The sequence below is a fragment of the Myotis nattereri genome (genome assembly GCF_964212035.1).
Source record: "Myotis nattereri genome assembly, chromosome: 5".
NCBI lineage: Eukaryota > Metazoa > Chordata > Mammalia > Chiroptera > Vespertilionidae > Myotis > Myotis nattereri.
This window is the reverse complement of record NC_138080.1, coordinates 101,211,910-101,233,805: the sequence shown is the minus strand read 5'-3', so window position 1 is coordinate 101,233,805 and position 21,896 is coordinate 101,211,910. Positions and strand designations below refer to the sequence as shown.

At 39.0% G+C, this 21,896-nt stretch overlaps 1 protein-coding gene across 1 annotated transcript in view; it reads right to left on the bottom strand.

Annotated features, from left to right (window-relative positions):
- The window catches only part of TENM2 (teneurin transmembrane protein 2), a gene marked incomplete at its 5' end in the record, with an annotated part of 1,189,887 nt that extends 1,168,452 nt beyond the window's left edge, over positions 1 to 21,435 (bottom strand). Inside the window, one exon of the mRNA XM_081092171.1 lies at positions 20,934 to 21,435. The remainder of the gene's footprint in view (positions 1 to 20,933) is intronic.
- Positions 21,436 to 21,896: the final 461 nt, after the last annotated feature.

Here is a 21,896-nt window from a genome sequence, read left to right as displayed (position 1 = left end):
CCTTCCCCCAATTATCCAAATTACAATTGAAAAGGGAAAGAGCACTCAAGGAGCTGTTTGTATTTGTAGGGACATTTTAATGAGGTGATAGGTATCTTAATAAGTGTTCTTGGGTGAAGGCACCTGGACTATTAAACAGGAATTCTGCTGCAAACTATATGAATTCATTGAAAGATTTTTATCACATTTGTTTAATGTATTAGAGACTTGAAGTACTAAGTATCACTTGCATGGTGAAAAGTAAACCCATTTAAACAAAAGATGAAATAAATGGTAAGTTGGGTGGTTTGGGTTTTTTAGATATTTTTTCTTTTCCGTTTCACAATAATTCACCACAAGTACAAATCAGGAGGATCTGCATGAAATTAACTTCAAAGCAGTTTTGCAAATGAGACCTAGAGGGCTTTATAGAAACAAAATGTCGCCAAGCAAAAAGAATTTTAAATATATTAGTTGTACTTAATTATTTTTGTGTGTGAAGGAAGTTTAAATTAAGGGGGGGAAATCTGTATGGTTTCAAAATGACCTTTCCTGTGCCTAATACTTCACAAGAGAAAACTCTTACCAGGAATAATTAAAAGAGTGTTATTAGTAATTGATTATTAACAAGTTTTGAATGGTTATGATTTCTTTTACCCCAGAAAGCATTAACTCACAGTTGGAATTCTTTATTTCAAGAGGAGATTTTTCAAATGTAGTGTTTTCTATCTTAAAAATAGTGTTAAAATACAATTTAATATCTTGTGATTTGTTTCATTTAGGCTATACAACAGGTTTTATAGGTGTTTTTGCAAGTTGTCATCGCTCTAGGCCCAAATTTCCCTTTAGGAGGTTAAAGTAAATGTTCTCCTAAGTGATTTACAGTTCTGAAATAGCTCTGCTACTCCAGTGATATTTTTCTGTAAAAGACCGTTTTTTTCCCCCCTCGTTCTCTTTCATAGGAACTACAGAGTATGTCCAAAAATATCCCTTGTCACTTTACTGTTACAAGCAGGGTAAAATATTATTGTGAATAATAGCATCAGTTTGATATAAGTGCAAAAAGAATTTTTATATGGTATGAATTAAATCAACTCAAGTAAGTAACTCTTTTCACAAGTAACTCACTGAATAAATAAAGGCAGGAGCAGCAGCAAGCAAAATAAAATCAGCATTTGGAGACTCCAAAGAGATTTGCCTGTTTAAAAAAAGAGAGAGAGAAAACTAAAAGGGTGGTAAAATTCCAGCTATCAACAAGCTTGTACTATGTGCTTTGCTGAGTAAAACAAGCACTGCCACTGATATATACTATGCCTTCTGATCCCGTGGACTGTTCTCCTGGATAATGTGGGAAGCAACATTTTGCAGGGAAATGTGACAGCGGGGATTTTGTAGCCTGCTTTGGGAAAGCAGAAATTTGATTCAATCTACTAGTCAAGGACTGCACAAAAGTAAGAAACATATAACCTGTCTTTGCTATTATTGTTACTGCTTTTATTTATTTTTTAAAATTCCACTTTGGGTAGGTGAAATTAAAAAAAAAAAAGTTTAATGGGAGATGTTCATACCAGTCACCATCCTGCCTCCAACCCATAAATCAAAGTGAGCACTGGGTGGTAGAGTACAGAACTCAAGATTCAGAATCTCATGTCACTGTCTACACTCTGGAGTATAAGAAATGTGAACTATGAATGCCTGGAGGATGATTTTTCCATAAGCTCAAAGATTAGGAGAGTAACTCATGATGCTGTTAGTGTTAGGAGGTAATTTCCTTTGCATTATTAAACTTTAGAACCCTGAACCCAGGCTTAGACATGAAGGCTACAAGGCCAAATTTTCCCCTTGAAAATGTACACCTATACACTGAAATCTTCAGAGCTTCTTATCACATCAGAACATTATTTTAATTTAGAGATGTGGAAATTCTGAATTTCAGCACAACTTAAATATATTTTACACCAGCCTATGTGTCCATCATAAAACCCCCATATGGCCACAAACTAATTCATTAATCTATTTCCTCCATTTTATTAAATAAATGGCTTCTAATTAAACAATCAGACGAGAATGAAAATATGATATATCCACACAGCAAGTCTATACCATGACCCAAAATTCTATTTTTTTTTCACATTGACTTCTTTATCCACTACATTTTTAAAGGGCTTTTCTTTAAGTAACAAATACACAAATGAGTTTGGTAGAGGTGGCATCTGAATTTTGAGCACCTGGCTGCAGATTTCTTTCAGATATGTTCCCAATTATAAACTCTTAAATGTGATTTATAACATAAAACCTTCATAGAAATAGTCCAGTTCTATAACGAAAGTTAAATTCTTAATGGCAAAAGAGAGAACCTCTAACAATTCAAATAGATTTGGCATCTATCACATGATATCTGATAGAAAATGTTTTTATCTTTTGATCTTCCCAATTTCTTTTTTGTTGCTGTTGTTGGTGTTGTTTATTTATTTGTTTTCACCTACTTTCTATCTGGGTGAGGTGTCTAGGCTCCCATTTCTGATCTCCCATTAACTGCTTATCCCAAAGTAGCCCTGCCTTCCACTGACTATGATATTGCTAATGTAACTATGGCTTCTTCATGGCCAACTCTGATTGGATACTTTCCAATCCAGATTTTATAGACACAGCAGTAGCATCTGACACTGCATGTAGTTTCTGGCTTCTTGTTTTAAAATATATTTTTATTGATTTCAGAGAGGAAAGAAGAGGGAGAGAGAGAGAAAAACATCAATGATGAGAGAGAATCATTGATCAGTTGCCTCCTGGACGACCCTTACTGGGGAGGGGCTCTGACTGGGAATTGAACCAAGAGCTCCTGGTTCTTAGGTTGATGCTCAACCACTGAGTCACCATGGCTAGGCTAGTTTCCTACTTCTTGAAGATCTTTCCTGCCTTAGTTTTACAACATTACTGGCACAGGGTCCGCCTCTCATGTCGCGTTTCAATTATTTCCCCAGGCTCCCTCTTCCTCAGTCTGTGCTAGAAGTGTGGTGTTTCCCAACACTCCATCTCCAGCCTTCTTTTCTCTTCTTATTAAATTCCCTGGGCAATTTTGCTCACATTGACACTATCAAAGGGATCTTGTCCATGTCTCTCCCTTATGCTTCAGATTCATATAAGTGTACAGGGCATCCCTATTAAAGGTATCTCAAAATCAGGTGGCCAAAACTGGACTTCTCATCTTTCCTCCAGAACTGCTCCCATCTTTCATGCTGTCACCATCAACCTGAAGGCACTATAGGGTCTTCCTTCTCTCTTCTTTCCCACCTCCAATTAAGTCATGTTGATTCCTCTTCTTAAATATGGATCCCTTGTCTTTTCTCTGTTCTAACTTTCATCACTTGAGTTAACAAGCTTACCATCTCTCACCAGAAGCACCACAATAGTCTTTGATCACAGACTCCTGACTCCAAGCCTCAACTCCCTTATTTTCGATCCTGACACCAGTCAATCTGCCTTGATTGAATCCACATTAATTTTAGGTGTGGTGCTGCTACTTCCCCCCCAAAAAAGAAATTCTTTCTCAGTAGATAGTGCCACCGTTCAAACCAGAACCCTAGAAATAATGTTGGTTATTTTTTGACCCTCACATTTTACATTCAATATATTAGCTAGAGCTGCCAATTCAACTTCAAAACCACATCGAGCCTCTATCTGTCTCTTACTGCCACTACCACTTTTACCTGAGTTTATCGTCACCTATCCAGAAAACTGAATTCTGGGACAAAATTAGAATTGTGCAATTTCCCACCCATCAGAGTACTCCATATATGTTTACTACATGACTCTCCATGAATTAGGTTTCCCTGGGCCAGAAACACTCTTAGACATAGGTCCAGATGTTTGTGAATAAAAAATGAGTAATGTATGCCCTTGATAATATCACTGACTGAAAAAAACAAATCTGTCAGGAATAACTTCTGTATGTATGTGGAGACAGTAGCTCATTGAACTGGCCAATAAGGATTAGATAAAACGAAAAAAAAAAAATGAAAACCTCAAATTCCAATCTTAAACCCCATTCTTTGAACATATCCCTGCCTCACCTCAGAGGGAAACAGTCCGTCTAGTCTGCTGTGAAACCAAGAGCTAACAATAAGAATAGCTACAAAATCTCCCTGTGGTTCACATATTCAATAATCCGTAAACTCAAAAATCCCAAAGCAGCTCAAACCCAATAATGTATATGAACCCATTACAAAAAATAAAAAGCACCAGTTTCATTTCACCGCCTTGGAATCCCTACAAACCACACATTAGACGAGAGCCAGCACACTTTTTCTGTAAAGGGAAAATAGTAAATATTGTAGGTGTGTGGACCACACTGATCCACACTGCAGTTGTAGGGCAAAAGCAGCCAACCCACCAAGCCAGTGAAGGGGCGTGGCTGTGGTCCAGTGAAACTTAATTGTGGACAAAGACCCTTTAATTTTATATAATGTTTAGTGCCAGGAAATTTCTCATTTCTTTTGATTTTCACCATTTGAAAATATAAAACCAATGTGTGGCTGATGGGAATATAAAAACAGGTAGTAGGTCAGATTTGGCCCACGGGACATAGTTTTCTGACCCCTTCACTTCATCAGCCCTTTTCCTAACTTCTGGTAAAACACAGTGTACCTGGGTTTTCTTCATGAGTGGGAAGTGATAATGATGCATTTTCTTATTCCAAAGAGATGGCTGCTTTTATAATGCCTGTACAATAACTACTATGGCATCTTCTAATTCAGCTGTGGGCAAACTACGGCCCGCGGGCCGGATCCGGCCCATTTGAAATGAATAAAACTAAAAAAAAAAAAAAAAAAGACCATACCCTTTTATGTAATGATGTTTACTTTGAATTTATATTAGTTCACACAAACACTCCATCCATGCTTTTGTTCCGGCCCTCTGGTCCAGTTTAAGAACCCATTGTGGCCCTTGAGTGATAAAGTTTGCCCACCCCTATAATCTAATTCATGGAAAGGATAAAATGGGAAAACAATGATTTAAAAAAATATCTTCCTATTAAGCATTTGATAGACAGCCAGTTCAGGACTCTATTCATCCTAATTCCACCACACACCGTCCAACACCTATATCCCTCCTTCAGTCTTATTTGTTACAGTTTCCTTATTTATAAGAGAATAGAAAGTGCAGTGACAAAATTCATAAATATGTATGTGTGCCTATAGATACAGAAATATAGATATAGATCACAGCAAAGCTAACTCATTCAGCCAGACATAGTTTAAAAAAAAAAAAAGCACATGGTACATGCTTCTCATGTTCTCAAAGTAAAAAAAAAAAAAGAAAATCCATGATGCTTTGCCTCAATGTATACTTATCACGCACATACGATGCGTAAGGCAATGGGAAGTAAGGAAACCTTCCCAGCATGCGTACAAGATCATCCATCTCTTTTGTGCGTTCCCTAATAAGTGTCTGAAACGGTTAAATGAAAAGTGTCATCATGATTGTGATAAACCTCAGAAGACATTCAACCCCCTTCACTCAAGGATCAATATGACTCGGGGTTTTCAAGACCCAGACATCTCCAGAGAGTGCTCCAAAGGGACAGGATCGCCTCTCAGTCTTGATTGGGCCTGAGACACAGTGAAAGCCACATAAGCCTCCGGGTGAAGAGCCTTGTCTCACAGTTCCACAGCGGCCGGGCCAGCGCGTGGCTCAAGGAGGCAGGCGTCATCTTCCACAAGTCAATTGTGAATTACTCTCTAAATGGGCCCCGCACCTGCGGTTTGCAGTGGCTAGAGTACCTTCCAAATAGCTGGTTGTGGGGAAAACATTAAAGCCTGCTTTTTCCACAAACACACAACTTTCTGGCTACCTGCCATCCCAGCTCACAAAGGACATGCAGATCTGAAAAGGATACTTCTGAGGCCGTGTCAGGAAAAAGGTAGATGAAAAGTTGGTCGGAGGGACTGCTGTTAGGCGCTCAAACACATAAGTCATTGCAGTCTTAGAGACCTCCAGGGTAGATCTAGGAAAGGGCGCTGGCTCAGGGGGAAGCCTGAAGTACTCAGCCCCAAACAAGCCAGGAGCTGGGAAACTGTACCAAACTCTTCTTTTCTTTTCCTCCTTTCCTTCCTTCCTTCCTTCCTCCCTCCCTCCCTCCCTCCCTCCCTTCCTTCCTTCCTTCCTTCCTTCCTTCCTTCCTTCCTTCCTCCCTCCCTCCCTTTCTTCCTTCCTCCCTCCCTCCCTCCCTCCCTCCCTCCCTCCCTCCCTCCCTTCCTTCCTTCCTTCCTTCCTTCCTTCCTTCCTTCCTTCCTTCCTTCCTTCCCTCCCTCCCTCCCTCCCTCCCTCCCTTCCTTCCTTCCTTCCTTCCTTCCTTCCTTCCTTCCTTCCTTCCTTCCTTTCTAAAGAGCAATCTTTAAAACAGGAAAATCGAGGAAAGGAAGATTATTACCCATGACATTAACCCCTTTCAGGAAACTTGAAGGAAACTCGCAATCTGGCTAAAGACATGAGTTACAAAGATTGAATTGAGCTACCTTTCAGACAGCAGACATTCCGCTTATATCTAATCAACAGCAAGGCTGGGGAGAGAGGCAATCTGGGAGTGAATGATAAATGTAGATGAAAGCTGATATCGTAAAGGTAACCGGGGCTTCATGTAACATGTCTATGTAGGTATATGTGGACATGTACATATCACATAGGTACGGAGAGGAAGAAAGAAGAGCAAAGACAAGATTATTTTTTACAGACACATGTATTCTACATAAACATACACAGATACAGAACAAACAGAGACCAGCTCCATCCCCTCTCAGAGAAAAATGATTCCAGTGCTTTCGAGCCTTCGCAAGCATGCTTGCCTTGAGCCTGGATTATCAGATAATTCCCACATTACTATTTTCCACAGGTGCCCTCCCGAGCCGGTGCCACTTATTTCATCTGCAGGTGAAATGAGATGCCTTCATCACCTGGCATCACTCTCAAAGCCCGCACCTGTCTTGACAACCCTTCTGGTTTCACGGAAAGTTCAGCAGGTTGACATTTAGCTCCGCCGCTGAATTCTAAATAGGGATTAATAAAATGATTAATTTACTCTTCTCTTCTCCTCACTCTCTCTGGTCTCCCCCGCGAGTCATGGTTGGCCATCTACGAGAACAAAATATCTAACTGAGGCAAACTGTCTTCCAACCGCAGCATCTGTCTCCCTGGCAAGCGCAGCTGACAGTTGGGTCCTGGCTGAGGAATTGTTCAAGCATCTCTGTCGGGCTGAGCTATTAGCGGGCTCGCCTCCTCCTAGGTGCTGCTTCCTACTGATGCCACTCAATTGGAAATAAAGGCTTTGTATATATTTATTCTTCTGAGAATCTGCTATTGTGCAAATATCTCAAATTGAGACCCCCATGGGAGGGCGCGCATGACACTTGAATTTCTTTTCTTGCAGAATACCCCTAAGATAGCTGAGCGGCTCCCAAGGGTCTGCTTCTGGGTATTATATAAGCAGATTCTCCTTCGGAAAGGCAAAGAGTTGCTTCAAGAGACAGAAATAAAAATGCCCACAGTTCTCTAAGGGAATTTCAAAATAGCAAGCTGCTTAAATACCAAGGAAAGCATCTGGTTTCTCTCCAAGCCTAAAGATAGCCTATGGTAGTTTAGGACATGAAGGTGAGGGTGGGATGAGGTAGGGGGTGGGGGAGGGGAGCTGGAGAGGCCCTGACACAGGAGAGATGGAGGAACATACAGAGCTATCTGACAAGGCGTGTCTGAGTGAATTCTGCCATTTTTGAAGTTCTATAGGAAGCACTTCCTTAAAGAAGTTTTATGTTTTGTGTTTGGAAAGTGGTTAAGGTGGACACAGCATGTGTGTCTTGGTCTAATGCAGAGTATAAGACACTTCTGTCAGGCTCTCCCTTTCCTTCTGAAACATTTCTCCCCAAATATACTTTATCCACTTTTTTTTTTCTTTTTCTTCAAACAATTATTCAATCCTTAGACTCCCTGGAGAATTCTGATTCTTAAAAGAATTAGAAAAGATCCCCCGTTATTATTAGATTCCATTTTAGACTGAGAAGAAAGCAGAAAGTGGGCAAGATAGGCAGGTCTTTATGTTGCCTGAGTTACTTTTGAAATTTGCTTCATTCAAAGGCCAGAATAGCAAGGAGCATCTTCAAACTATAAAGTAAGAAGTCAGCTGGACCAATTACTGATAACCTTGTCATTGAAAGTAAAAATAATTTACCCCCCCAAAGGACCTGAAGGCATTGAAGAGAATCCAAGAAGCTCCATACATTTAATAATTTCTAAGAATAAAAACAGAAAAAAAAGATTAAGCTTTCAAATATCTGACTTATGTAAGTCTGACAACAACAAAAATTCACAGTGGAAAGGATTAATCTCAAACAAGAACTCAGAAAAGAGGCTTTTGCAGAAAGCTATTCCTCTGGCTACTTTGCTTTTGTTTACAATAAGAAGTAGAATTTGGACCCACTACATATTTCTTCTTTTGGTCTCCTTTGTGAATTGAGGTTAGTAAAGTAACATTGTAATTATTTTTTATCTATAACATGATTTATGTTTAATATGAAATCCCTTTTTATATTTTTAGAGTCTTAATAGGTGAATGTTCTCCTTAACAGTCAGAAAAAATGAAACTGAAATATGAAACAAAGATTTATTGCACCATTCTTTTTCCAGAAAACCGTGAATGTGACTCCATTAAAAACACAGCTACGCATCTTGTTTAAAACATTTAATTTTTTTTTTCAATTTCAAAGGTCAAATTTAGAACTGAACCAAATATGAATATAAATGAGTTGTAGGCCATGCCTAAAGCGGGTGTCTTTTCAAGTAAAAGACAAGACTTCTTAATAGTCCCATTTGTTTTCCATTAAAAATCTACTCATTGTATTCATAGCAATCCACGTGCCAGTGTGCGAGCCTGCTTGGGCAAAGCCTTTGCTTTGTGTGTATCAGATGCAAAATTTACTTAAATTCCAGATAATTGCAAGTGCATCTGCTAGGCTTTGTCACTGGTCTATATGAGCATTTTCACAGTGTATACAAAGAGCAATTATCCAACAACGAAAGAAAAAGAAACAGTCATTTCTGCAAATTACAGCCAGCTCCTTTCTCAAGGAATAAGTTTGTGCTAAAAGAATGCTACCCAAAAACACTTTTTAAAATAAAATGTATTCACTTATACCACATACATAACTATGGAGAACAAAAAAGGGAGCTTTTCAACTGTTAAATTACTAGGTCTGAAACAAGGATAACTGCAATTTCAAATGAAATCACCTCAAAAAACACTGATGCTCCCCCTGGATTATACACACACACACACACACACACACACACACACACATCCAATTGAAACTTTGATGCACTGTATATATTCTTATTTTGTATTCATGACAGAACATTTCAACAATAGTCACCTTATTTATCATCAATTTTTAGTCCCCTGATTTGAGATAGAAATGGACAGAATCAAGAATATGAAGGAAAGGCAGAACAGGGAATACAAAACCAATAACAAACAAACAACTTGGGCAATTCAAAGTTTCACTCCATTTATTAAATAGTTGATCTAAGAAACTTGGGGTATTCAGTCAATATTTATCTTTCCTTTTTTTTTTCTTTTTTTTTCTCTTGTTTGTTTAATTTCATGGACAATCCATTTCAACTGTGACACTAAACAAACCAGCTTTCCTGCAAAACCCAACCCAATTTTAAGATTTTTACACCTCATGCCACTTAAACATCAATGGTTCTCTTCTTCAAGGACTGAGCAGAGTAAATCAGCTCTTTTCACAAATTCTCAAAGCTATCCACAATGATCACAGCGGAGTCATTCGCATATAAATAAAACTAGTTAACTCAAAGACTGAAACAATTTTGTGACCATTGACCTGTTTGAAATCTATCCACTCAGTGGTCATTTATTTCCTACTTCACCTTCATAGAAATATCTTCATTATCATCTTGAAAAAGTATTATGTTACCAGCCAAAGCTATTAGTCAGTAAAAAAAAAAAAAAATCTCCCTATTCCCCAAACTGGAAAAGCATTATTATCATTAATATTTCATGGAACTGCATTCATTGAGATAATATTCAATATTTAACTATCTAATCCTACAGTAATTTATATTAGAAAATATCAACCATGTGAGACTTCAGCCAGTCAGATTATTTTATTGGATGAACTTTTGTCATTTTTAATAACACTGTAGTCTTTCATATTTTTTCAGATCAGTATGCACCATCCAAGGATTGAAAGTGATTTTATTTCTAATTAATTCTCCAAATCCTTAGGAGACAGCGATAGAAGGATAAATATATTAATTTGGAATTGAAAAATAAAAGACCAAGCAGTGTTACTACAGATGTGGATTCCTCACATAGGTCCTGAACTCCACTAGGTTTACTAATAATTAAGGAAGACCGTTTGAGCCTCGGAGAGTCTAAACTATGGAAAAAGAAACGCAGCTCTAGTTCTTTTGAGTACTGCAATGACTCTTATTACTGATTTCTAAGGGGAAAGTGGGTCTGATCTGTGATCTGGAACTCCTATTAATTTGCTTACAGGCAATTACTTAGCCATCCAGATGTTCTTCTTAATGTACTTTAAACAAATCCCTTTTACCCTTTTTCAGACCATTTATCAACTTTACATATTTATTCAGAGGCAAATTCCAGCCCTTTCTAGGTGAATAATCTTTAACTTCAGCATGAACAGAATTCTAATGAGTAACATCTTCAAATGGCTGTTGGTGATAAAAATAAGTTTCTACATGGCAAACATGTTTGAGATCGGTGTGTGCTTAATACCTTTATAATCATGAGAGATGTTCTCCCTGCTATTCGTCTTTCAAGTTCATACAATAAGGCACTTGCTATCCATCCCCTAAGATTGTACAGGTCACTCATGGAATAACAGTAAATATTTGCTGGGGGCTTTTTGTTTTTCTGTTTTGTTGCGTGCCCCGCCCTTTGTTTTGAGGGCATTTCACCATTTCTATAGTGCTGGAAGTCAAAATTGTTTTGTCTCATTATAGAACATAAAAGAGCCAGACTATGGATTTTTCAGACTTCCTAGCTACAGGGGTATGGACACTTCACTGAGATGCAGCCAAGCGGATGGATGCACCAGCCCAGAACTTTTGACTAGAGAGCCAGGGATCCCAGGAGAAAGAACGAGGGTTTATTTCAGCCACACATCTGGGGCAATAGTGCTGCTTGATGCTAATGGCAACAGCACAGCCCAGTGCCAGGGGCGTGGAGGGCTCCAGCTGGGCACCCAGTATTCAGTGGCTAAAGCAGACGTGCCCGGTTCCACATTTCCTGGGGATTTTGTGATTCCCAATGTCCGTCTAACACATTTATCTTCCGTTTACATTAGCCAGAATTAGTCTCTTTAGCCCAGTGGTTCTCAACCTTCCTAATGCTGCGAACCTTTAATATAGTTCCTCATGTTGTGGTGACCCCCAATTATAAAATTATTTTCGTTGCTATTTTATAACTGTAATTTTGCTACTGTTATGAATCATAATGTAAATATCTGATATGCAGGAAGTATTTTCATTGTTACAAATTGAACATAATTAAAGCATAGTGATTAATCACAAAAACAATATGTAATTATATATGTGTTTTCCGATGGTCTCAGGCGACCCCTATGAAAGGGTAGTTCGACCCCCAAAGGGGTCGCGACCCACAGGTTGAGAACTGCTTCTTTAGCCTATAAGTAAGAACATAGCTCGATCTCAAAATCAAAAAATAATAATTAAAATTGTGCTTTTATTCTGTGGTGGTTAATTTTATAAACTGTTGGGAAATAAATTAAGAGATCCTGCAAGATTGGAAGTTGTAAAGAACATTCTCTCATCACACACACACGCACAAAAAAAATTCCCATCTAGAAGGACCCAGCAGCAAATTTCTCAGAAATCCTCAGAAATTCAACAGGGAAAGAGCCATGAGTCAAAGTTTAAATGAGGAACAGACCTGCCAAGACCCTTCCTATGTTCTCTCGCCACAGCTTCCCTGATTCAGATCAACAAGGAACAGAAAATGGAAAAGAAATGTTGATGGCTTAGCTGTGAGTTGCTAGAAATGACATAGGCACATCTTATAAATCACAGTCAAAATAAGCATTAATCAGGAGCTTGACCAGTGATATCAAAAGTCGGAGCTGACTGCCTGAAGTCCAGCAAGCTATTACTGGAGGCTGTGAAAGGATCAGGACCTCTGCGTCTGCCTCCTCTGCCATTTTCTTTCAGAGCTATTCACCTGCCACTTGTCAAGAATATTACCTTTCCCCCAAATAACTGATAAAAGAGGAATTTAGGAGAGTGAATCCATTTTCAAAAGTAAACCCACATATTCAACATATACTTTCAAGTTCAATGGGGACAATATTCTTTTAAAGAACATTTGTGTTTATCCATGGCATTTTGGGAGTACTCAAAAATTTTATTTTCCTTCCCAATTCGTATCATTTTTCAAACACCCTCCATTAAAAACAAAAACACAAACACGTAAATCATAAATTGACTCATTGGTCATGAAAAATGGAAGTTGACAGCTTCGGGGGCATAGAGTCATTTATCTGTTTACTGATTGAATTTACACAGGTAACAGGCACAACCTAAAAATGACCAGCACAAGAAGGTGTCCTTAATGCAAAACTGAGAGGTTAACAATGATATGATTCCTCCTGATCCAGGGTTTAATATTTGCCCTCTGGTGTCTCTTAAACATGTCTGTTATTAGAGAGAGAGAGAGAGAGAGAGAGAGAGAGAGAGAGAGAGAGAGAGAGAAAGAAAGAAAGAAAGAAAGAAAGAAAGAAAGAAAGAAAGAAAGAAAGAAAGAAAGAAAGAGAGAAAGAAAGAAAGAGAGAAAGATGAGAAATTATAACCCTGGCAAAGCTCTTCAAAACAAACAAAAAAAAAACAATTAACTTCTGTAATTAAAATACTTTATATATACATATACCCACATATAACAGTACTTTTGCCTATAGAATGTAGGCTCCTAGACCAGCAACCAATCACACACACACACACTGTGCCTGATTCTGTGTACACCCCATAGGGGCTTAATAAACACTTATGAATTGACTGACAAGACAAAAACCAAGAGATGACAACCTTCTGGGTAGCCGTAACACAATTTCAACTTGAAAATTACCCAGGAATAGACTTCACAATCTATGGAACATACACAAATCATATAAAAGCACCGGTGCCCCTCAGATACCTAGAGTGGCCTTAGGGAGCAGCTTAGTGAAAAATCACGGTTGCAGAAAGCCAAGCTCAAGCTCTCTATCTATTTAATGTGTGGCTTTCACAGTGAATCGGCTGATGGCAGCTTTTATTCTATACTAAAACTATTATTCTATCAAGTTATTTCAGAAGAACTTTTAAAAATATAGATTAGAATACATATGAAATTTAGCTCATCTCTAACATTTTCTTGCTAAGTCAACAGGTATAAAAAGCACCTCTCCCTTTTGATTCTTAAGATTCATGTTGCATTTTAATTTCTTTGCAGCCAAATATGAAAGAAGCATAATCTGCAATGCTTAGTTTCATCAATAGCAGCATCCCCAAGTAAATGGTAATTAACAAGAAATCACAATTTATCCATTGTCTTCTCTAAAGTACTGCATGTCTTAACACACATTTCATTCAGCTCTTACCCAGTGGCTCAGTTGGTTGGAGCATCATCTGGTACAGCAAAAGGTGGCGGGTTCGATTACCAGTCTAGGGCACATACATAGGTTGCCTGTTCAGTCCCCAGTTGGGGCGAGCATAAGAGGCAACCAATCGATGTTTCTCTCTCACATCTCTCCTTCTCTTTCTCTCTCTCTCTCACTCTCTTCCTTCTTCTCTCTAAACATATACTCATGCGAGGATTAAGAACAACACCACAACAAAGACATTTCATTCCGTGTTTTCTTGAAGACAATTTTCAAATGCCTCAAGTCCAAAAGTGGCTTGTTTTTCTTCTCTAAAGTTCCTAAAAAACATTCTACCCTGGGGCAAAAATAGGACTGATTTATAAAAATTTAGTGGTCCCTGGAATTGAGGAATTCCATAAAGAAGATGCTTCTGTTCACAATTTAGCCTCACCACATTTACTTGAAACGGTGCTTATTTCAGTTATCCATTTTGAAGAACAAGTTCCACATCGACAAATTTCCCAAAAGGTCTGATGAAAACAAATGGGGGAAAAATAAGAAGACATAGCCATGCTCAGGATGAATCCCTTAAACATTCAGGGATGTTAAAGCGGAGAGCAGAAAACCATTTTTGATTGAGGTAGAAATTTTTGTAACAAAAATACATGAGACCAAAAGTGAAAGTCTGTGTATGTCTTTACTGTCAAAGACCAAACACAATATCTATTTTAATTTACTGCTTTAGCGGTGCTGTCTGAGCATTTGCTCATTAGAGCTACATCTAATGATCAATAACTTTGCAAACACCACCTTGCAGATCACATTGCCTCCACACCCACCCAACCGCATCCCACCCCACCAGCTCCCCAGCTTCCCACAGTCCAAGGCACAGCCCAAGGGTGGGCTTGGTCATCTTCTTTTAGGGTAACTTGAATTAGTTTTCTAACACACACCTTTGAACGTGGAAATCCTTATTTATTTCAAAGTGTACAGAATTCCTTACATTTCTTCCTATCATTGAGTACTTAGTTTAAAAGTCTGACAAGGATTGATAATTCCCAATCTTTTCCAGATTTTTCTATGTCCAGCCAAAAAGATTTGGGGGGTGATACTTGCTTTTCAGTTGTTAGGTCCCCACATTGATAGCAATGAGAAAGGACTTTTTTTTTTTTCTTCTTGTTTTATTGGCAGCCTCCTCTGGACTGTGAGAAGTGATGATCGATCATTTTTCCACATTCATCCGCCGCCCTCTCTGTGGCCACATGTAAATTTGCCAATGGATAATTAAGCAACAGACACATCAAATAAATATAATAAATAAATTTGATTTTTTCCCCTTAGTAATTGGTTTCATCTGACTGAGTCTGATTATATGCAGGGATATATAAACAGGATTAGAGAGGAGAAAAATTAGATTCCGGGTCCCACAAATTGCAGAGCCCTAACCACTGTGAAATGTTTTTGTAATAATGATATTATGCTTAGGGTTAAACATAAAGAAGCAGTTTGTCTCTTCTCAAGAAGTGTAGGTGAGGCTAAAAATAAAACTAGTGACATGATTATCACCATAAGGAAACGGTACTCAACTTCAGACTACACCCTCCATCTACATCCTCTTCCCAAAATGTCACACCTGCCCTGTCCGCATGCCTCCATTAAATTCGTGAAGGTAGTACCAAACTTGGACACAGAGCACAATTCCAGGTGTCATATCACACCAGACTACATGAATGGAAATGAACTGGGTGTCCTCGAAGGAGAATAAGGGGCAAGTATGTGTATATGATTACTGCCGGAGTAACTCCTAAAATAAAATTAAATTAAATCACTTTTCTAATACACTCTTGAGTGACACAAAGAACAGTTTTATATTGTGCTTTTTAAAAAAAGTATCCACCCCATTCCCATTTACTTTCTTAGACACATTTTGGTGACAAATTAATCCGGCCATGAGAGTTAGCTCTTAGCAAAGTACAGTACATGGCCTGTCTTGGGAATCCAAATACTGCCCATTGAAGAAATAAAAAAATTAAAAGACATAAAAACTTTCCCACAGCTCTAATTTGCCTATGTTCCTTCTAAGTAATATCTCCTGAAATGTGGATATATAACCATATACTTCACATTTGAAATGGTTTAGAAAAATTATCACAGTTAACATCACTAAGTCTCTAATAATAACTATGATTTTAGCTATGTAGATATTTACTGTTTGAATTAGTCATCCACATGGGCATAGTTATCTTTTCCAGTAGTTCAATATCATTCATAGAAATAACCTCAGACCCTAACTTGACTATTTATAACATTCCAAATAAAATTTTGAAGTGGCACTTTTTCTTAAAACATGTTACAAATATAGCAAGCACCTTACACAATTTTATGAAATGGTTATTTCACATGATGGGATTCTTTTAACCTTTACCAAAATCAATTCTATTTAATGATATGTTTCTTTTTCTATATATACCCCTAGTCTTCTAATTAAAGTAGGATAAATGTCAAAATATTGAGTATCAGTTAAATTCTAAGCAATAATAAAAATGACATTTCCATATAAGCCTTTTCCAAAAGAATACTTTATAGAATTGTCCTCTCTAAAGATTTTAAATGTTATGTTATTATTAATTTTGTCTTCATCGCATAAATCATATTCTCCAGAATTATTCATTACTTCCTAATAGGTAAATTGAAAATTGGGGGGGGGGGCTAAATTTAAAAAAAAAGAAATGACCTATTCTTTTGAACCAAATTCATAAATAAGTTCTTTATTCTACAGGGTCTAACTCCCTTTTATATAACTTAGAATTCAATAATTTACCAAGTTCATATGAACACAAGTGGATCATACACAATGTCTAATATTTTTTTAACAGGCTTGAGCCTACACTGCTAGGTGATTTAGTCAACAGAACAACGAAATAAACTGCCTTTTGAAAAGCTGAATTCCAAACTTTTATAGATCTGCCTCACATTCCAGAAATCACAAATGAATGTGATGAGGAGAAGGACCACTACACTAAGAAACCTAACACCAGATGGCTATGACAATAACCTGGGGCAGAACTGCAGTAGGGACAGCAGCAGCACTGGGGAGGGGTCCTAGGTGATCTACACAAATACCAGTGAGGGCAAAGCCTCCTCTGAAGGAACTGCAGTCGCACCTGAGAAATCTAAACTTTTAAAGAAACCATGTCTTTCCTCCAAACCACGCACTCCTATTTTCCTGAGATAAATACAGGATCTTTAGCATCCATCACCAAGATTCTGGTCAGAGCTAACAATAGTGACAAGGTAAGGAAAGCAGCTAGTGCTATATTAGTTAGTCTTGATTTCTATTCACTAACCTTATATGAAAAGAGTTAAAACACCTGCTCTCTTTTTATGCACACTACTTCCAAAAAGCACACAACTGCACTTTTTCCTCAACAATTCTTCTTGCCTAAAAGGCTCTTAATTCGACACTTAGAAGAGATGGGACAGTTAGTCTTTCAGCAATAATAAAGGAACTTTATTTGCAAACTACTTCTCAAGCAGCTTTTTTTTGCCATTAAGAAGTCATAAAAGGGCTGAAATATTCAAGTTCTAAATCACAATATAGTATGCAATGTATTAAGTAGACTGGGGCGGGGAGTAACATACGTTTTAGGGAAAAGATTTTATACTTCTTCAACTTCATGAAATCCTTTGGAACTAGGAGCAGGATACTCTCAACACTGCTAAAATAATTATGTTAAGCAGTGGTTTATCTTTGTTAGGTAGACAAAACAACTCAAAATAATTTTTAAAATATATGTCACTGATAGTACAAAATGCTGAATAATGTGAGTGTCCCTTTTATAAAGCAAAATAGAAACCAGATTACAAAGAAACACTTTGATAAAGCTACTATTTGCCATCACCACACAGGACTCTTATAAAATTACTGTTGGTTTCACGAGATTTTAAATGGGGTATTATCTAAATTGAAACTATAATACACTTAATAAAATATTGCTGCATCGCTTTCCTTTAAGAACATATGAAAAGACATCTATCCTCTACCCTACCACTCCCCAAAACTGTTCTTGTAATCTTCCCCGAGGGCTGTGAATCTGTTGCATGTGCTGAGTGCAGAGTGGAAGGTTTCTCCCTGTGAGTACACAGGGCTCAGAGGAACCAGTAATTCCAAGGATAAACCATTGCTTCACACAAAGTAATGAGAGACAAAAACAAGCATTTGACACGACCCTGTTTAAGGTTGTAGCTTGATATAAGTTATACCTCTTTAAGTCGATTTCAGTTTAAGTTTGAGTTCTCAAGTGGGGAGAAATCAAAAGGCCCTTGGCAATGACCTTGACCATATTATACTAGAATTCACTTCTCAAAATTAGTCTACAAAGAGTATGGAAACACTCACTAATGCAAGTTTTCCTTAAAAACACACAAGTACTTCCAAGTTCCTTCCAATTACACAATGGAAAAACTAGCAATTCATTCTAAGAAACATTCAGAAGATCTAGCATATAAACACCTCATCCAGGCAAAGAAACCTCTTCTCTTACCAAAATGAGAACAGGAACCCTAACAACACAGGTGAATGTGACTCAGAAGTTTCACGAACCAACAGTCTCTTTCTATATAGACCGCCCCCCCCATAAGCTACCTTCTCTGAACACTGCCAGATGCCATGCCTATTAAAAATAAACTAATTTACCAACAAGCTTAGCAAGGGAATGGTATTATTTTGACATGTTAACCTGAGATCAACATCAGGCATAGAAAGTTAAAGTGTGCTTCATTAAGATTTAATGGAAACTTTATAATAATAATATCACCAACAACCCACTAACATTATACCACAGAACCATAAAGAATAATTACAAATCCAGCTGAATGAGCACTAATCTAACCAGGCATCATACCCAAAACGTAGATATGTTTAATAGTTTAACACAAATTCTCAAAGCTTTTCAGAAGTTGCCGGGGAACTAGAAGTAGAAAGAGGAGTGAGTGGGTAAGAACCACGCTCAGCAGGAAAGAATATGTTCTTTAAATCAATGGACTCGGTCTTCACATCTAGTGAAGGTGCTGAAACTGAAGCTAATTATGATGTTTGGTAAGTAAATTCATGCTCTGAATATATTACATAACAATTAGAAACTTTGCCCCATGGGCTACGTGAAATGAGTCCTTAGCCTGGTCAATTGCCTATTCATTCTCATCTGTGTGGAATATTCCAGAAAAATAATGCAGCTGCTCAGCCTGGGGTATACTGCTGCCTGGTTTGGGTCCTAGAATGGGAAAACCATGCTGCTTTAGAAGACTTGGGTTCTTAGGATGGTAGTTTACCATATAAATGTATTTTTCCTTAGTACTCAAACACATGCTTTACTCAAAGACCATTGTGCTCCTGATGAATGGAGGCTGAGTGTCCCCTCCACATCTCAACTTGACCAAAATGGTAAATGTAAGGGTCCATGAAAGTACTGTAAAATTGCAATATTGCCATCTCAAGAGAACCATGAGTACAATTGAGCTTTCCTTCTAAATAAAACACCTGTTATCATTAGCAGCCCATAAAAGAGGCAATAGGCTATAGATCTCAGGAATCTGTTCCACCATTTCAAGAAAAGCTTTTGTCAACACAGTCGACCAAGAACAGGTGTATTTGCAGGGTATTTTGGAGTAGGCTTTCTTCTACATAAAGGAGGGTTTGACTAGTTGAGTTCATTTACAGTTTGTTTTGCCCTTCAGTCCTTAACAGGCTGTACCATCTTATGCTGTTCTTGAACAGCAGCTAAGTTTACATTTTAACAAAGTTTAACAGTATTATTGCAAACATACTCTTTGCACATAGGTAATGTGCTGTTCTATGATGTGGCAACCAAATAGCAGAAGCAGGCTTTCTTAAATAATAGTTTCTCTTGTAAAATGTGTGTCCCTCAGAGCATCCCTGAGCTGGATTCCCCAACTGAGTCTAGAGTTCAGAGCTCCTCAAAATGGTAAAACACATACTGAAACGGCCACCTGGTCTACCCCAGGCTTCCCTCCCTACATTTAAGCTGCTATTATTTTAGCTCATTTTCCCGTGGCTTAGCAGAAATTTTACAACTACACACTGATTTCTTTTGAAACTGCTGATTTGCCTTTACTTATTGACCCTTCGGTTTTTCTACTGAACTGGAACTGAAAACTCAGGGTGGGGGAAAGAGTAAAGCAAATGAAACATGGTTAACGGCTAAGAGCCCTCCAAAGAACTTACACGATATGAATGCATTAAAGAACTGTTGTATATTAATTTTTAAATCAGATTTAAAACAGATCCTGGAAGCAAGCGTTACAAAGTCAGTTCTATTTTTAAGAAAAGAGTCAGAGTTCAATTTGCATGCATTATGCTGGCTATTTTAAATAATTTTATCCATGTGTATAGCAGAAAATGCCCTCCCCCTCCTCAACTGACAAGGTGCACTTCAAGGGAGATCTAAGAGAGGGCTGGTTTAGGGTTAGAAATTGTACATGCCTCACTCACAATTGTGAATTTAAGAAAAAAAAAATCCAGCAATCTCCCTCCTTCTCCATAGCCCTCCATGTATTTATTAAGTAAATTTAGCAATAGCTCAATCACCGGAGAACAGGACAGAATGCACTAAAACCACTTCTATGTTTGTTATCTTTTGCAAGCAATATGAGTAGTGGTGTCTATTCTTGCCTCCTGCAAATCTGCAGCAATGTGATGCAAAACAGCATTTTAAAGAAATTCTCTTTTGGAATGCAAATTGTTCTTCCCCCAATTTGGAATATTTTAGCCAGCGTGTATCCTACAGTAGTTCTGGAATCGCTGGCATCTGTCATGCTGTCAAAACTGAATCAAAATGCATTGTAATCCTGGGGATGGATAACCTTAAATATCAAGGCAACGTTAAAATGCATCCTAAAAAAAATCCCTATAATTGCGATGAACATTACAGAGAAAGCGGCAGTCCTTCTGCAGGGAAATAACAGCCTGCTCTACCAATCTTCCCCCTCCCCCACCCCCAAACTCATGCAACTAATGATGACCTCCCGAAGTGCCGAATTTACATGTTCCAGCATTCATCTGAGGATGAAGGAGGAAAAAAATATATATACATAGAAAACCACGAAACAAGTTGCAAACTGCACAAACGCAAGGAGAGAGAGAGAGAGAAAGGGAACTGCAGCTGATTCAGGAGCTATTGCAGAATGAGGAGCAACGGGAAGGAAACAAGGAAGAAAGAAAAGGGGGCGAAAGCCTTAAGCATTAAAGAGTAAGAAGTGAAAAACATTTACCAGCAGCTCGGTCAGTAGCTTCGCTCCCTGACACCATCTACATAGAGAGATAACTTAGCCTAGAGTCTTCGGTCCCAGCTCGCTTTGGAGCAAAATTCCTTTACTTCGAGGGGGCAACACACCCTCAAGAAAGAGAGAGAGGGAAAGAAGGGGAAAAAAATAATCCCAAAGACCAAGACAGGCTTTCCCCCTCCTCCCTCTTACCCGCCCCCCGAACTCCCCAAACGGTGGTGCTCGCTTCTGCACAGTTCGGCCGGCTGTGCTGCTGAGCTGCCGCCGCTGCCGCCGATGTAGCAGCGGCTGCGGGCGCCGCTGCTGGTGTTTCTGCTGCTGCTACTTCGGAAATGAGTAGGAGGAGGAGGATGCCCAAGCACGACCTGAGCCTGCGAGCCACCCAGGACCAATGTGCAACCTGCTCTGGAATCAAACCCATAACACACGCACGCACAGCCAGCGGCTCCTGCACGCGAGCCCTCGCGCGCACACGGGCGCCCGCCCGCGCGCCGCACAGACACACGCGCGCGCACAGGCACATACGCACATACACACAGCAGCGCGTACACACACACACACACACACACACACACACACACACACACACACACACGGAATGCTGCATGCCACCCGCCCGGGGGAGGGCGAACCAATCCCCGAGTCCCCAGAGCGCGCGCAAAGGCCGAGGTTGGCGGGGCTGGGTGGTGGCGCTGGGGCTGCAGCTGATGCGGTTGTGGGGTAGGGGGCCAGGGAGGGGTTCATGACTGCGAAAGGGGGGCGCCAGGGCCACGTGCACCCCTTTGTCTAGAGAGGGAACCCTAACCGGGCGTTTCCAAGACCTGATACTGAAAGCGCAAACCCCAAGTGGTGCAGAGTTGAGTTCTGCCTCGGGGTTCGCCAGGGAAGCGTAGGTTTCCTGGCTGCACATACCGAGGGTTCAGATCTGCGAAACCGGATGAACCGGCAGCT